We start from the raw sequence: 8,712 nt of genomic DNA on the forward strand, positions 1-8,712 counted from the left end.
ATCTTAACCAATATATATGTGAGGTATGATCATTATCTCAGCAATACCACATACATACAGTATAGATTACATTTGGTAAATTATAAGGTAATGTTCAACAACATTATCACCATTATCATCATCAACAATAACAATAACAACAACAATAATAATAACAATAACAACAATAATAATAACAGTAACAATAATCTTTAAAAAAATATATAATAATAATCTGCATTTCAATCATATCAAATGAAAATGTAGGGCAATGGATGACCATTTATTTAGGAATACATCTACTTTCAGTTGTAATAATGCTGTTGTATATTCCATGTTGTAAACGTTTTGGATTCTTTCCCTCCATTGTGTAATTGTTGGAGGGTGTGGCCTCAGCCAGGAGGCTGTGATTACCTTATTCGCTATTAAAAAGAGGATTCTCAGCAAGTATGTTTGACTGTTCTCTTCAAGATCAGTTGGCAGTACCCCTAGTATAAAGTGTAATGGTTTAAGAGGTAAATCTATATGGAGACATTTTTTTATTTCTTTTTGTACATTTTGCCAGTATTCTGATATCTTTGGGCAGTCCCAAAATATATGTGTGTGATCTCCCACCAAGTCACAACCCCTCCAGCAATGATCTGAGGTGTTGCTCCATTTTGATGTTATAAGTGGAGTTCTAAAGTATCTCATTTTCATTTTCCATCCAAATTCCTTCCAGTTTGGACTACTGGATATCCTATGTCCCTGTCTGCATGAAGTCTCCCATTGCTCATCTGGGATTATTGTGTTCATTTCTAGTTCCCATTTTTCTTTAATATCTAAGTTATCTTCTTTTAACTCTTCCTGCAATATCTTGTAAATATGTGATATGAACTTTGTCTTCACTATTCCTTTAGTTGTTGATATGAAGAGGTGTTCCAATTTTGTTGGTAAGGAACAGAGCTGTTCCCATTCTTTATGACTTTGTAGATAGTGTCTAATTTGTAAGTACCTAAAGAAGTCTTGGTTTGGTAAATCATATTCCTCTTTGAGCTGTTCAAATGATTTTAGGACTGCTCCGTCAAACAGCTGGTCCAAAACCACTAAACCCCTTTCCTTCCATTTTAGGAATCCCTTGTCCAGCCTAGATGGAGAGAACTCACAGTTGTTTGCTATCATTATAGCTCTGGAAATGGTCATGGGAAGTTGTAGTTTTTTCCTCAAGATTGACCATATTTTTAAGGTGTTCTTGCTCCATACATTAGCAATTTTCTTTTTCCCCCATATGTCTTGGTTTAAGAATGGTATTGAATCTAAAGGCAAATTTGGGCATTCACTCTGTTCCATTCCCACCCATATAGTGTCAGTGTCTTGGGATATCCAAGCAATCATTGATCTGAGTTGGGCTGCCCAATAATATTTTTTCAGGCTAGGTAAGTCCAGGCCTCCCCTGTCTTTTGGGCAGAGTAGTCTTTTAAATTTAAGTCTGGGTCGCTTGCTTTGCCAAATAAACTTGGACAGCCATTTATCCAATATAGTAAAGGTGGAAGCAGGAACATAGATAGGTAGTGATTGGAAGAGAAAAAGCAATCTTGGCAAAATCTTCATTCTTATCGTTTCTATTCTTGAGTGGTAGAATTTCCCATCTTGTAAGGTCCCCTTTTATGTGGCCCATCAATTTCCCATAGTTGGCTTTAAACAATTTTGATAGGTCAGTTGTTATAGTAATTCCCAAGTATCTAAATCCTTGAGACCAGTGGAAATCAAGCCTTCCTGACATTTGAATTGGCCATTGTCCAACTAACATCATTGCCTCTGATTTTGATTGGTTGATTTGATAACCAGAGAGTTCTCCATAATTCTTTATAGTGTCCATCAGTGCAGGGACCGAAAGGACTATCAGTAATATCCCACTGTAGACAAGTGTTTGTGTTGTGGAAGATGCTAGTTTAGCTTGTACTATTGGCTTTCATGGTGATTATGTAAACTTACCTTTTATTTCTTCATGTGAGACCATACTAGCATTATATAAGAACACATTGGGTATTCTTGGTTATGTTAGCTAAGAGAGGATACTATATTTCAATGTTAATACAACACATTGTAGCTATATGTCGCTATTTCTTTGTTAGATCATCTCTGTGATGTATGGCAAGGCAATGTGTGGATGTGAAACCATATCATTGATTATTGTTTCTCTTTCTCAGTTTCACTCTTTCTAAGTCAATAAACCTGAAGTCAGACTGACATTCTGTCTCCAGACTCTTGGGAGGTGTTTAGAGGTGTTCAGCTATGTATGAGGACAGAGCAGGTGTCTATAAGTATTAACAGATGTTTGTTTCTTTGTCGCCACAGCCTACCTGAGTATTGCTGCTGACCATGTCCATCCCTTTATGACCACAGTGTACCCATCTTCTGATGGCTACTCCCAGCAGGATGTGGTGGAACGGGGGATTCACATCATGGAGATGCAGCCTACAAATCTGCAGCAACTGCGTGATGCCATCATGTCAATATGGACCAAAGTCTCTGAGGAATGTTTTCCAGCACCTTGGTGAATCTATGCCACAAAGAATGAAGGCAGTTCTGAAGGCAAAAGGGGGTCCAACCCGGTACTAGCAAGGTGTACCTAATAAAGTGGCCGGTGAGTGTATGTGTGTGCTCTACAAACATTCTAAACCATAACTCGTCTTACTGAATGAATACTTTATTCAGGTTTGGCCATTCAAAATAAATCTGGCTTCAGCCCCGCAGCCACGCTGGTGACTTGGTTTTTTACCTTTTGAATTCTCCTGACTGTTAATACACAGTTCATTTCAGCAAATTACCATTGCCCAGCTGTGGATAGACATCTGAGGAAGGAACATAAAGGGAGAGGTCCTGCTCAATGTAAATCAATCAACCAACCTATCAATGAATCTACAATCTAAACTGTTGAATCTATCAAAACAGTTTTCCGTTAGCCCACCTTTTGCATTGTGTTCGCTGTCTACTCTGCCAAGTGTGGCTGTTGGGTATTGAACTCGGGTCTGTTTACCCTTGGAAAAGACGGGAAAACTGTAGATAGATACAGAGGTAAGAAAGTGAACCAGATGAACAAAAAAGAAACACTAGAATTGTAACTCAAAATGATCAAAAAATCTCAAGTAAGTTTGATGGCACTTCTCTCCTGTTCACTAATTACCTTTTCACTGTGACTAAAGCTTTGTTCCCTTGTTTTCTCCACTCCCGTTATTACTTTCACCTGATCCTCCCCTTCACAGTATATTAAACAAAATGTCTCATTTCTATTTTTGGCATCTGTCCATTATTCTTCATCAGTCTGGGGAATCTCTCACTTTTCATCATACAATATTTTGGTTGTTTTCTGGGTCTTTTAAAGCCATAGTCCACCCATTCAATCATTATTGTATGTTTTTCTTATTTTGGTTCAAGACTATGCATCTGTAACCTTTGATAAGCCTTCATCACTTTGTTACAGTACTTGGTTTTGTAATGGCAAAAAATATTTGTACTATTTTGTTTTAGTTTTATATTAAATGTATTGACCTTTCTGTGACCCAATGTACTTTGTTATTTTTAATTATGTGACTGAGGAAGAACCAAAACCGACTGCTCCTTCTCTTGTATCAAAGATGTTATGTGACCTTGGAACACTCCTAACTGCAGGCTGAGGTTTGAGATAGTGGCTCACAACGCCTACGCTTCTTTCCCAGCTTCTTGGTCAGCAAACAGGTGCAAGATATGTTTACCCCTAGACCTATGACGTATGAGCATTGGAGTTAAGGATGGTCTTCTCCTCAGCCACAGCATCAGTATCTGAATCCACACTGTTGGTGAAGGAATGCTGATCCAGCTGACCAACGTTGTATAATACTTTCTATATGCATTAAAACTCTCAACTGAGACCAAACATCGTTTGTTGTTGTTCACTGAAAGATTTCCATAACAATCTGAGGTTACTTTTGATTGACGTTGGCATGAAATATAATGTGGGAAACATTGATTTCCGTTGATGGCAGTGAATGACAATGTCGGCCAGCGATGGCTGTAGCAAAGTAAAGAAGGCTTATTATAGGTTGCAGTCACTCCTGGCCCACACCACGACTAGACTAATTCCATTATTAGACCAAGATGAACGAAAGTTCATCCAAATGTTGTCATTCTCTTTAATAGCTGCCTTATACTCCACAGACAGTTTTTCCTCTCCATGTTTTTGTTTTCTTTCGCTAGTATCTTCTTCATCTGCCCATGTTTCATCAGTGTGGAGATCCGCTTTCTTCTCCTCATCCCCCTTTTGATATTTTTTCAGGTCACCTGTTTGGACACTTTCACTGTCATGACTATGATGCTGGCTGGAAATCGAGTGCAGATGCTTCAAGAAAATGGAAAAACAGACAAAGTGGTACTGTTGAACAAAAAAACAACTATTTTATCAGAAAAAAGTCTGATCATATTTATACATTTTTTTTCAAAGATATCTTATCTTCATCTGACCTCTTCGCAACAATGTTACTGTGCTAACTGCTAAACTCTGACCTTCTAGAATATCACAGAGCTGGCTTGGATTCGAAGAAGTTTATTTTTCCAGAAGGTACTTTGTTTATGGTGTCAGGTGCATAAAGGCATTTTTTTTTTTATTCCTCTGGGAACCTTGTCATTTTTCGCCTCAAACAGCGGAGCTCCACCCAACCCACACCCTTGTGCCGCCAGTCAGCGAAAACATTTTTTTTAGATCAGATTCAACTTTATTGTCATTGTGCAGAGTACAAGTACAGAGACAACGAAATGCAGTTAGCGTCTAACCAGAAGTGCAAAATAGCAGAAAGTGCAATGAACAGTATATACAGGTAGTGCAATATATGAGCAGTAAGTAGTGCAGTATAACATAAGTAGTGCAGTGTAAGCAGTATATGAGTAAGCAGTAGCATTATAAGCAGAATAAATAAGTTACAGTATGAACAGTGTAGCAGCATATGAGCTGTATAGGTAATGCAGTATATATGTATTAACAGTAACATAAGGTAGATGGCAGAATAAATATAAATATGGAATGCCATATGAACAGTATAAACAGGTATGCACAGTATGTACAGATATGTGCAGTGTACTAACAGTAGTATTAAGAAAATATGAACAGTATGGACATATGTACAGAAGAGCAGTGGTATTGAGTAAGAGCAGGGGAGGGGAGTAATAGTGCAATTGTCCGGGGGGGGGTGCAGGGGTTGCAGGGGTTGGTAGGTTGTCACGTAGGTGCAGTGTTCGAGTTCAGTAGGTACACTACTTTACGTTCCACAAACAGTCTACGTTCCAAGGTAAAGTCCGATCGTTTCCATTGAAATGGTTTTGGGTTCCTTGTTTTGTGAGGAACTCATTTTTATTCATTTTTCCTCTGGGAACCCTGTCTTTTTTCGCCTCAAACAGTGGACCTCTCCCGCGTATTCTCTTTGATCGTGGCAGCGCGGGCGCTGTTTTGAATAATTCCAAAGCCGCGCTCATACATCCGCTACGTTCCAAGGTAAAGTCCGATCGTTTCCATTGAAATGGTTTTGGGTTCCTTGTTTTGTGAGGAACTCATTTTTATTAATTTTTCCTCTGGGAACCCTGTCTTTTTTCGCCTCAAACAGTGGACCTCTCCCGCGTATTTTCTTTGATCGTGTTAACACATCTCCAAATGTTACGTACAGTGGGGGAAATAATTATTTGATCCCCTGCTGATTTTGTTAGTTTGCCCGATTACAAAGAAATGAGCGGTCTATAATTTTTATGGTACTTTTATTTTAACAAATAGACACAGAATATCAAAAAAAAAAGTCCAGAAAAACATATTATATAAAGTTATAAATTAATTTGCATTTGATCGAAGGAAATAAGTATTTGATCCCCAAGCAAAACATGACTTAGTACTTGGTGGAGAAACCCTTGTTGGCAAGCACAGAAGTCAGACGTTTCTTGTAGTTGGTCACCAGTTTTGCACACATCTCAGGAGGGATTTTGGTCCACTCCTCTTTACAGATCCTCTCCAAATCCTGAAGGTTTCAAGGCTTTTGCTTGGCAACTCGAAGCTTCAGCTCCCTCCGCAAATTTTCTATAGGATTAAGGTCTGGAGACTAGCTAGGCCACTCCATGACCTTAGTGTGCTTCTTCTTGAGCCATTCCTTTGTTGTCTTGGCCGTATGTTTTGGGTCATTGTCATGCTGGAAGACCCATCCACGACCCATCCTCAGTGCTCTGGCTGAGGGAAGGAGGTTCTTGTCCAAGATCTTACGGTACATGGCCCCGTCCATTGGCCCCTCAATGCAGTGAAGTCGTCCTGTACCCTTAGCAGAGAAACAACCCCAAAGCATAATGTTTCCACTTCTGTGTTTGACAGTGGGGATGGTGTTCTTGGGATTGTAGCATTCAGCATTTCTCTCCCTCCAAACACGAAGAGTCGAATTTATGCCAAAGAGTTCAATTTTGGTCTCATCTGACCACATCACCTTCTCCCAAGCCTTCTCTGAATCATTTAAGTGTTCATTGGCAAACTTCAGATGGGTCCACTGCTTCACATGTGCCTTCTTGAGCAGGGGGACCTTGCGGGCACTGCAGGATTTCAATCCGTTACGGTGTAGTGTGTTACCAATGGTTTTCTTGGTGACTGTGGTCCCAGCTGCCTTGAGATCATTACCAAGCTCCTCCCGCGTAGTTCTGGGCTGATCCTCACCCTTCTCATGATCATCCTTACCCCACGAGGCGAGATCTTGCATGGAGCTCCAGGCCGAGGGCGATTGATGGTTATTTTGTATTTCTTCCATTTTCTAATAATTGCACCAACAGTTGTCTCCTTCTCACCAAGCTTTTTGCTGATGGTCTTGTAGCCCATTCCAGCCTTGTGCAGGTCTACAACTCTTACCCTGATGTCCTTTGAATGTTCTTTGGTCTTGCCCATGGTGGTGGAGAGGTTGGAATGGAAGAGATTGATTCTATTGACAGGTGTCTTTTATACCCATAACAAGCAGAGATTAGGAGTACTTTCTTAAAGTGACAGGAGTAATCTGTGTGCCTCATGGGCATATAACCGGTCTGTATGAGCCAGAATTCTTGCTGGTTTGTAGGGGATCAAATTCAAATCAATTTATAACTTTATATAATGTGTTTTTTCTGGACTTCTTTGTTGATATTCTGTCTCTATTTGTTAAAATAAAAGTACCATAATCATACCATAAAGTACCATCAAATAATTATTTCCCCCACTGTATAGGCCTAATATCTAGACCGTTGATGGGCACACTTGTTACTTGTCGCTTTCAGAACCCTGGACTGGGCTCGGGCTGTATATTCATATAGTTCCGTTAATTAGCCTAGCCTACTTTCCGTGATTTAATGTGACTTTTGTAGTGTGTTATAGCCTCTGCACTGATGATATTTATTTCACATTTAAAGAAATACAATTGATAAAACCTGATTAAACTTTCCTACAAGTTAACAATGTGCCGAATGCTTGTATTTTGATAAAACATGCAAGTTATTGAAGACACGTGTCTGTCTCATTTTTTTAACTTTGTTGCAGTATAGGCCACCTCAATGTAGCGTTCTGTGTCGCGCTGAAGCGTATGAAGTGTATTCAGTTATGGGGTTTACTGTACATACTTTTTCTCTGCACTGTTCCTGCTGCAGAGGATGCGTAAACGATTTTCCCATGTTGTTTTTTGGTTGTGGTCTGTGTTTATACATTTAGGCTATTAGTTGTATCCTACTTTTCAGTTTTACAAGTCAAATCTTATGACAGATGAGATGGCACTTCAAACGATAAAATGCAGGTACATTTTGATTACTGCTGCACTACGATACCCATAGATAGACCCAATACATTGGTAACTGCACTACTTATACAGCTCATATACTGCTTATACTGTTCATACTGCATTCTATATTTATTCTGTTTATAATGTTACTGTTAATACATATATTGCTTATACTGCACTACTTATACTGCTCATATACTGCTTATACTGCTCATATACTGCTTATACTGCACTACTTATACTGCTCATATATTGCTTATACTGCTCTACCTGTATATATTGTTCACATTGCACTCCTTTTGCACTTCTGGTTAGACGCTAACTACATTTCGTTGTCTCTGTACTTGTACTCTGCACAATGACAATAAAGTTGAATCTAATCTAACACCTATTCATTGTCATGTTTTGATGGCATATTGTTCATTCTCATGTTATGATTTAGTTTGTGATTATACACACGTTTTTAGCGTGATGATAGAGACCCACTACCAGACGAGTACAAAACATACACAAGTCACATGCAAATCCCTGCACTGCAGACGACAGACAACAACTGTCTCTGTACAACTAGTCCTGGACCTCCACTAATAGACAGATACAAAGAGAGCAGCATACAGTAGCAGCAGAGCCCAGAGGCGAGGCGAGGCAAGGCAAGTTTATTTATATAGCACAGTTCATACACAGAGGCAATTCAAAGTGCTTTACGTAAAATAGATAAAAAGGAAAGAGCATGAAAAAAAAATTAGAATAAAAACGCATAAAAGACATAAAAAATGAATAAAAGTCACAGTGCATTTTAGGGTCACAGTGCAATTATTAGCGCCAATTTAGTTTCAATTTAAGGCAAAAGCGAAGCCCTTTTTTTTTTTAAGCCCATTTTTGAAAGTAGCCAGTGTTGGGGCTTATCCTAGATCTATGTGTAACATAATAACTGAGAGACCTGCAGCAGGGCAGGTCCTCA

The 8,712-nt window shown here is 39.1% G+C and overlaps 1 pseudogene across 1 annotated transcript in view; it reads right to left on the reverse strand.

Annotated features, from left to right (window-relative positions):
- LOC310824103 (cytochrome P450 3A27-like) overlaps window positions 1-1,771 on the reverse strand; it is a 61,020-nt pseudogene extending 59,249 nt beyond the window's left edge. The window contains exon 1 of the transcript in view: window positions 1,767-1,771. The product of the transcript in view is annotated as a cytochrome P450 3A27-like (transcript). The remainder of the gene's footprint in view (window positions 1-1,766) is intronic.
- Window positions 1,772-8,712: the final 6,941 nt, after the last annotated feature.

The sequence above is a fragment of the Argentina silus genome (genome assembly GCF_951799395.1).
Source record: "Argentina silus genome assembly, chromosome: Y".
NCBI lineage: Eukaryota > Metazoa > Chordata > Actinopteri > Argentiniformes > Argentinidae > Argentina > Argentina silus.